This window comes from Lissotriton vulgaris, unplaced genomic scaffold (assembly GCF_964263255.1).
Source record: "Lissotriton vulgaris unplaced genomic scaffold, aLisVul1.2 SCAFFOLD_12052, whole genome shotgun sequence".
Classification (NCBI taxonomy): Eukaryota; Metazoa; Chordata; class Amphibia; order Caudata; family Salamandridae; genus Lissotriton; species Lissotriton vulgaris.
This window is the reverse complement of record NW_028247091.1, coordinates 19888-29011: the sequence shown is the minus strand read 5'-3', so window position 1 is coordinate 29011 and position 9124 is coordinate 19888. Positions and strand designations below refer to the sequence as shown.

At 52.4% G+C, this 9124-nt stretch overlaps 1 pseudogene; it reads left to right on the top strand.

Moving 5' to 3' along the window:
- Positions 1 to 4794: 4794 nt before the first annotated feature.
- Positions 4795 to 5748, top strand: LOC147665640 (zinc-binding protein A33 pseudogene; annotated as a pseudogene).
- Positions 5749 to 9124: the final 3376 nt, after the last annotated feature.

Genomic DNA, 9124 nt, shown 5'->3' with positions numbered 1-9124 from the left:
AACTTGGCAGAGCGCAGCCTATGGCAATCCTTGGGCAGCAGATGGGTCTCCTGCAGAAGGCATATATCCGCTTGCGTCCCCTCCAACAGGGATAGGATCGCTCTACGTTTCACAGGGTTATTCAGACCCTTAACATTAAGGGTCACTACCTTTAAGGACGGCATTCCACCCGGGGAACAGAAGCGCTATGTAGCAAGCAAGGGATCAGCGGGGGGGGCGCATGGGGCAGGTGCGCGGGAAAGGCCAAGACAGGCCGAGCGTGAGCATGGGCAACATCGGACGGGACCCCCCCAACAACAAAACAACCCTTACACCCTCCCAAAACATACTCATGGCAACTAGCCAAAAACAAAAACAAATGGAAACACCCCATTGTCTCAGTCAAGCCCGATCGGGCAAGTCCGTAGAAACCAACCAAGTGGACGTTCAGCCATTCACCTCCAACCGCCCCCTCCCAACTCCCGGCCCCAACTCAGCATCGTAGAGGCTAAGAATCTCTCCCCCCGGAGTGAAGTTAGGCCGTCATGGCCACGCCATTGGAGTCGGGCAAGTTCCTGGCCGCTGTTCTCAAAGCATCCGCCATATCCGCCCTGATGGTGGGGGAATCAGGGCGACTCGCACTCGCCGGTGATTGTCTCCTCGTCGATCGCCGTCGGCTCAGTCTCTCTGGGCGCCTCCACGTCGGCGTAGCTCCGTCCTCCTCCGTGGCCGTGAGTCCCAACACTCCGCAGATGTCTTGTAGGGAGCGCAGTTGGTGTAGCGCCCCGTTCCATCTAAAGATCAGACGGAAAGGGTGTCCCCAGGAGTAGGGTGTCTAGTGTTCGCGCAGAAAGTCAGTGGCAATCCTGAAGGACCTGCGCTTCTGCAGCGTGATGGCGGAGAGATCTTGGTAGAGTGCCAGAGGCCGCTCCCTGAAAGTTAAAGGCTGCTTCTTTCGGGCCTCCGCCATGATGCGTTCCTTCAAAGGAAAGTCGGGCAAGAACGCCAAAATGTCCGGAGGGGGCGCCGATGACTGGCGCTGTCGGCCCACCCTATGCGCTCTGTCGATGCGGACCGGGAAGTCCGTATCTTCCCCCAAGATCTCACGGAACAAGTCCTGTAGATAAGCCACCAAATCGGTCCCCTCGTCTGCGGACGGGACACCCCGCACCCGGATGTTGTTCCGCCTGGACCTGTTCTCGAGGTCTTCGGAGTGGGCCTGGAGCTCGACACATTGCTCCCGGAGGCGGAGAACGTCCTGTTGAAGATGGACTATCTCTTCATCCCGGCGCTGGCCCGCCGTTTCCACTGTTTCAACTCGCTCGCCAAGGCCCTCTACCTCCCTGCGCACTTCGCTGACTTCGCTGGCCACTTCCTTCTTCAATGTTGATTGACGGACAAGGAGAGCACCTTCAGAAAACTTCTAAAGACATGGGTGTACCAACAATCAGACGCCTCAGTATTGGCAGCCATCTAGTTTCAGCTTCTTCATTTTTTTTCGCTTTTTCCATTTTTCACGTACTCGTCACACGCTATCTTAGCGCCAAGATGCTCCTTCCGGAGCGAATGTCTGCGCTCTATAAATACACATAAATATCAAAAATATCAAAAATGTCTGAAAGTCTTCCTTGAGGGAGCTAAATAATTCCTCCATAAAGGACCTCGTGACCGGTGGTTCGCCTCCAGCCGCATCTGCCGAGGCCCGGGAGGATCCCGGCGACGGCTGTGTTCTGTCCCGCAACTGCTGGGCCCTGCCAAGCATGTCCGGCAGGGTGCGGTCCCCCTTCCTCGAGCCTCCTCTTCCAGACATCGTGGCCGCTGCAGTGGACAAGGCTCAAGTCCGGCCGCCTCAGAGGCGCCCAGTCGTCCGTGGGCACCAGATGTGGAGACCGCACTGAAAGCAGGGGTGCTGCGTCACAAGCGACAAAATGGCGGTCCGGCCCGGGCACAGCCAGTCGTGGCACCCGACCAGGGTGGCGACCGGGGGCCAAAGTAAGGGTCTCTCCGCAGCGCGCCCTTCGGGAAGTTAGACCGGTAGCAGAGGCGAGAGTAAGCACCCGCCAGCCAGAGGCACGGGCGGAGGTCACCAACGCCAGCTCTTCAGGGGCAAGATGGCGGCAGGGCGGGGCCAGGGAGAGCGGCCTGGGCTGGCAAGACCACCGGCGGCCCCCGGGACACAGCGAGCAAAGAAAGTCCGCAGCTAATGTCCCACAGTTTCACCGAAGGGCCCATATAGGCCGGCCACCGTGTTGAGGTCTCCGGCCGTCGCCTCCGGGGCCGGGGTCCGCACAACACCGTGTATCGTCGTCGCTAGCGGAGGGCCAAAGCGCCAACTCAAGTCCAAAGTCAACTAGGCCACCAAGACACCGGCCACTAAGACACCGGCCGGAGGGCTCTGTTATTCCCCGGAGCGCGGCGGATCCGATCCCCTCCGGATCGTCAGCTTTCAGCACCAGCACCAGGCCCAGCCAAGGCGCCTGGACAGCACTGCAGTTCGCTCCGCCCCCAAGGCTCTCCTCCGTGCTTCGATCTTTGAACAAACTTTCGAAGTGCTTCCTCCGAGGCGATGAGAGCCAAAGTGGTATCAATGTGTGCACCAGGAACTCCGGCACATTCCTCTCGCCCGCTGAGCAGCAGCGGGGGGAGAGAAGCGCAGAAAACGGGGCTCGAGCTGAGCCGGGCAGGAGGAGCTACGGGAGGAAGCGTCCGCTCACAGCGCCATCTTGGCCACGCCCGACCTGGCTTGTTTTGATGGTTTTTCAATGGTGCTAATTCGTCAGCGATGGGGGTGATCCATTGTGTGAGGTTGATGGCTGCTTGATTTGGGTCCAATGATTTGGGTCCAATGATTTGGCGGGAGGGTTTTGGTGTAGCGATGTGGTGAGCTGGTCGGTGGTAATTTTGTTCCAGTTTCTACGGGGGATTTGTTGTGGGTGGTGGGGGGTCGTGGTCTTTCTGAAGATGAAGTGGACGCAGCTGTGGTCCGTCCAATGGAGTCCTGTGGCGTGATTGAAGGAAATGTGCTTGCTGGAGGAGAAGATTGGGTCGAGCGTGTGTCCGGCGTAGTGGGTGGGGGTGTTTACCAGTTGTTTGAGTCCGAGATTGGCGAGGTTGTCCAGAAGGGTGGTGGTGTTGTCGTTGTTCTTTTCCAGGTGGAAGTTGAGGTCCCCTAGTAGAATGTAGTCCTCGGAGGGGAGGGCGTGTGGGCTGATGAAGTCTGTGATGTCTTCGCTGAATTGTGTGCGGGGTCCTGGTGGTCTGTAGATGAGGGTGCCTCTGAGTGTGGTCTTAGGGTCGTGTGAATCTGGAAGTGTAGGTGTTCGGCGGCTGCGAGGTTGTCGTCGGAACTGGTTGTGATGCGGATGGTGTTCTTATGGACGATGGCTATGCCTCCTCCTGTTTGGTTGATGCGGTCCTTTCGGATGAATTTGTAACCGTCCGGGATAGCTATGGCGATGTCGGGCGCTGATGAGGCGTTCATCCAGGTTTCTGTAAGAAAGGCGACGTCCGGCGTTGTGGTATCTAGAAGGTTCCATAGTTCAGTGGCGTGTTTGTGGACAGAGCGGGTGTTAAGCAGGATGCACTTCAGGTGGTTAGTGACGGAGCTCTGTTTGGCGTTTGTGGATTTAGTCTGGGTCCTGATGCAGTCGAACTTGCAGGAGTGGCAGGTGAAGGGTCCATGGGTGTGTCCCGGGGAGGCTATGTGGCAGATTGGGAGACGGCCGGAGTTGAGTGAAAAGAGGGTTGCGGCGTCGTATGTTATGCGGGTGGGGTGGACTTTGCGGGGGCCTGGCGCTGGGCGCGGTCCAGGCGCGGACGGGCATAGACGGGCTTACCTTTGGCGCGCCTTCGGCGCGCATAGGGCGCGCCTGCTGCGCGCAGGTACATCTGTCATAAGTGGATGGTGGAGGGGGGGAGCTACCTTCTACAAAGGACTAAAGGTACAGTTTAGGGAAGGAGATTGACTAAAGGTACAGTTTAGGGAAGGAGATTGGCACAGGGGACCTGGTTGGCAGGGACCATGTGCACTTCCAGTTGAAATTACATAATTTTCCAGGCAAAAAGTGGGGGCTAACCATATCTAAAAGAGGCACTTTCCTACACTTGGAGTAGGTCTGTCTACCTGTACCGTCTCATGCAGTGTACTTACTAGTACAGTATACCTTGGAGTAGCTCTGTCACTCTGTACCCTCTAATGCAGGGTTCCGACTGGTAGAGTATACGTTCTAGTATCTGTTACTCTGTACCATGCAATGTAGTGTACAGACTAGTAAAGTATGTCTTCTTATAGCTCGGTCATTCCAAACATCTAATTCAGTGTCTTGACTAGTGCAGTATACATTGCAGTAGCTCTGTCACTAACTCAGCATACTGATTAGTACAGTATATGTTCTAGTATCTGCTAATCTGTGCCTCTGATGCAGTGTACAGACTAGTACAGTGTACCTTCCATTAGTTCTCTTACTCTGTACCATCTGATACAGTGTACTGCGTAGGACAGTGCCCTATGAGCTGCAGTGTTTGTGTAGTACAATGTACGGTCTAGCACTGTGTGGTGTAGTGTTGAACACTGCATGGTGCAGTGGTGTGTGTAGGAGAATGCCCTGTCTATGTGGTGCAGTGTGCTGTTTGGTGTAGTGTGCGCTTTAGACAAATGCACGCTTTAGTGTAGTGAGCAGGCTAGTGCTGTGCGCTCTCTAGCACAGCGTGCACCTGCCAGATGTGGTGTAAATTAATCATAGCTTAAACAGAAAGCATTAATTACAGCCATTATTTCTGTCATTAAATCTCTAATTCTGAATCTCTTCTCTGCAGTGATGGTGACTCTGGATCCTGACACAGCTCATCCTCGGCTCCTCCTGTCTGAGGGGGGGAGACGAGTGAGATACACGGACACAGCACAGCGCCTTCCGGACACCCCCAAGAGATTCACCTACTACTCCTGTGTGCTGGGGAGCGAGGGGTTCACCTCGGGCAGACATTACTGGGAGGTGCAGCTGCTGCAGGAGGGGTATGGGTGGGAGGTGGGGGTCGCAGCAGAGTCTGTGAACAGGAAGGGGATCTTCACACGATCACCGGAGGAGGGAGTCTGGGCTGTGCGAGTGTGTAATGGTCACTACAAGGCTCTCACCTCTCCAGAGACCTCTCTATCCCCGTGCGAGACGCCCCAGAAGCTGGGGCTGTATCTGGACTATGAGGGGGGGCGGCTGTCCCTGTACAATGCTGACTCCATGGAGCGTCTCTACACCTTCTCGCGGGCCCCCTTCACGGAGAGGCTCTTCCCATACTTTGGTTTCTGGAGTGGAACAGAGCTGAGGCTGGTGTGACAGCTGCCGAGAGCTCCAGCCCCTCATCCTCCCTCCCACTCCCCCCACCCTGCTGTGATAACAATGTGACGAGGAGCACAAGCAGAGACACTTTTAAATAATAAAACGTTCCCTTTGGAGAAAAGTGTCCTGGGAGGGGGTAGTAACTCCAGTGACTGGAAAATCAGGTTTCTTTCATGTAAATGTATTAATATATAGATGTCAGCCAACCCCTGATGTGAAGAGCCCACGCCTCATCTGTCGATCCCCAGTTTAAACCCCAACTTTCCAAAGAATCTTCTTCAGAATTGTGATATCTTAGTTACCAACACCTTGTTCTAGAATGGAATGGGGTGTGGGAGCAACAGTTGGAAGGTTGTTCGATTGTGTGATTACTCCATACAGTTGGTCCTAATAAATGCCTATCACCCCAATACCTGATTGTGTTCTCTTGTACAAGCTGGCGACGACCCGGAGCCTGCAATTTTGTTCCTATTCTGGACGCCTGCAGCATTGAGCGTTGGGAGCAAACAGTATTGAGGCATTGCAGGCATCAGAAAAGAGGACCCTTCTGTGCGTTCCGGTAGTGCACGTCCTTGGCATGGTGTAGCAGGACGTCTACAAGCAGGAAAGGTTCACATGCTGCATAAGGGAAGCAGTGCACGTCTGGCTTGAAGGCTCGTGAAATGTAAATCCGTATTTGTAAAACGTGCCTCACCCTTACGGGTCTCAAGCAGGGGCGGATTGGCAAGGCGGGCATGGGCCGAAGGGCCAATGCCTCAGTGCCCTCTGTGGGCCGTTTTTTTCTCCCCTGTCCCAGTCCACAGAGTGGACTAGGAATGGGGAGAGAAAAAAAACGGCTACAGAGTGCACGGAGACAGACAGAGAAAATGAAAGCAGCCTCGCTGTGCGGCCGGACAGCGATTGTCAGCTGTGGCCTCTCCTTCACCCCTGCCCTGCCAAGCAATCAAGCTGAGGCTGGGCTGGGGAGGGGTGATTGTTTGCAATAATCGGCCTCCCTGGGGGCCAGGTGTTTCTCAGGCCTTTGAGCCATTTTCACCTCGGGCCCCCTGGCGCCCTTGCAGCCCAGAAACGGTGTTGGTCTTAACACCTCGCCCACAGCCCTTCACATTCAGGGCATAGTGGGCGAGGAAGAATGGGTCTTGCTGTGGGGGCTAGGTGATGTTTGGAATTTTTTTATTTATGCGATTTTATATAGCGCGGACTAATACATGAGGAGAAAAATTACAAGTGGACATATTACAAAAGCAAACGTTAGGTTACATGAATCAAAAGTGACAATAGTGAGCAACCAAAATACATGAGGTAGCAATCGGTACATTACAGGAGGAAAAAGTGATATGTGTGCAGGTTACAAAAGCGTACAGAGTACAAGTAGAGGTATAATACTGCAATAAATGGCAGACACTCCAGCACAAGAACAAACGTTACGTAGGCAATGGTGGCACTTGTGCAAGTATCTAAAGGAAACAAAGGTGAGAGGTAGCATACAGTGTGATACCAGAGAAAAGTGACGTTTGCAAGTTACAAAAGGGTACCATACACAGGTACAAGGGTAATACTACAGTAAATGGTAAACACTCAAACTGCCAGAACACACTGGGAAGGCACTTCCCATGCACCAGCTTCACCTCAGCCTCCCCCCTGGCTACCTTGGATGACCCAGAAAGCTGTGTTTTGTGCTCCCCTGCCAGGACATTTTCCCGAGGCCTGGAGGGCTGATTAATTTACTAATTGCAGAGGCCTTACCTCTGTTCATGTGCTCCTGAGCTGAAGGTCTGGGGAGGGCTAAGTAGGTTAGTAATAGCAGGGGCTTTGCTGCTTTTCAGGTGCTCCTGTGCTGGAGGGCTGGAATAATTTTGTGAAAGAAAGGGGCCTTGCTATTTTTTTTTAGTTGCTCAGCATGTAGGCCATTGTCACCTTGGCCCTGTGTCCTGTGCAAGAACAGTATCCTCCCACTTTCATTCCTTGTCTGTGCAAATGGTGTTTCATGAAAGGGCACGCCCCTTAAATATGGGCCACGCCCCTTGAATGTGGGCCACTTTTTTCGTCAGTGCCCGGGCCGAACTGTGATCCCAATCCGACCCTGGTCTCAAGGAACTGGGGGCCGTTGTGGAAATTAAGTGAGCTATTGCCCAGAGTCACATGGTGCTGAGCTGAGCTGCCGCTGGAGCCGGGGATGAAACCGTGAGCCCTGTGCTCCGAAGTCAGCTGCTCTGGCCGCTGCACCACACCTCTCCTCTGCTCGTGCAGCTCAACGGTGCATGTTTTGTGCACGTGGCGCTGAACTGCTCCCTCCTTAGTGCTGTCTGTGGGCAAGGTCACGTCTGCAGTCACTGGAGCACTTGCTGCCTGCGCACTCACGTTCCATTCATGCATCATGATCTTGGAAAGGCCAGGACCTGAGGAGGCAGCGTCAGCAGCTGAATCGTGGGTAAAGAAGTGCGCATCGTCACTGATTCGCACTTTGAGAACTACAAGCGGCATGTTTGGAAAAGGGTGTGCACTTTGTCGGTGATTCGCACACATGGGGCTGAGAGAGGTATGCTAAAGTGCGCGTCACAGTGATTTGCACACCTCATGACTGCCTAGTTACAGTGCCATATTTATATTCCGTTGTAAGAAGGGGGGTTCACCCAATAAGTCACTGGGACCTGGGTATGTATACTGCTAAGAAGTGGGGGTCCCAGTTAACACAACCACAATTCATAGAACATCAAGAAAAATCAATTGACAATAATTTGCATACATTGTTAATTGGAATAACATATATAAAATTGCATACAGTGCCCTGGACAGGGGGGGAAAGAAAGTGCAGTGAGTGTAGGAAGGGTAAGTGACATAAGAAAAAACAGCGCCAAACGGCTACAATCACTCAAGGATTATTAGACTAATTAAGAATGTCAAATAATCATAAGTTCAAAAATTGTTATTACACCATAACATGCTCCATCAGTGTACTGAATATCATCATTGCTGAGATGAAGCTGCGAAACATAAGACAGTCGACGTTTCGACCCCTATTGTAAAGGCAGGCAGAGATAAGTTCCTTGCAGTGGGGTCTTCTTCAGGACAAGATGGGGGAAGGGGCACAACCTATTAAGTGAAAAGAGGAATTGGTCATTGGGAACTAATCCAAGGTGACAAAATTAAAATTAGAAAAAATGCGCACATCAACGATAAATACAAGACATACCAAAGATGCTTTGTTATCAAAGGTGGGGAGAGAGGGAGAGCTCCTACAGGGCTTGGTGCGGCCTGGCAAAGAGTGCCCAGCTCTGGTCTAAAGAAGCACTCAAGACTGAAGATCGTCGTTCTAAATAAGAACAGAGAATGTGACAAGAATGAAATAATGCCAAGAGGTCTTAAAAGTATAATAAACCAACATGATACAGTGTACAGCACTTACATTTTGCAACACCCATGAATGAAAAAAGATCAAGTCCGTGCATCAAGGACCGTCAATTAAGATAGGGAAGTATCAGTTAATTAAATCTGAAAAAGGGGAAGAATATTGCATAATACTGACATTCCACAAATGAGAAAACTTGCATATATATATCAGGCGAATGAGCACATGTATTGTCGCATATCAGCATGGGAGATAGTCCATTGTATTACTGACCCATGGATTAGGGGAACTGGCAAATAATTGGATGGGGTCCAAACTAATTACTAAACATCTAACAAGCTCAACCATTCTAGAAAAAATGGAAGGGGGGGTAACCAAATGTGAGATCCATGGTTAGGGAGACTGATAGGTGGTTGCGTACACCAGAGCCTACCCGACTTATTGAGCATATAATATTGATGTAAGT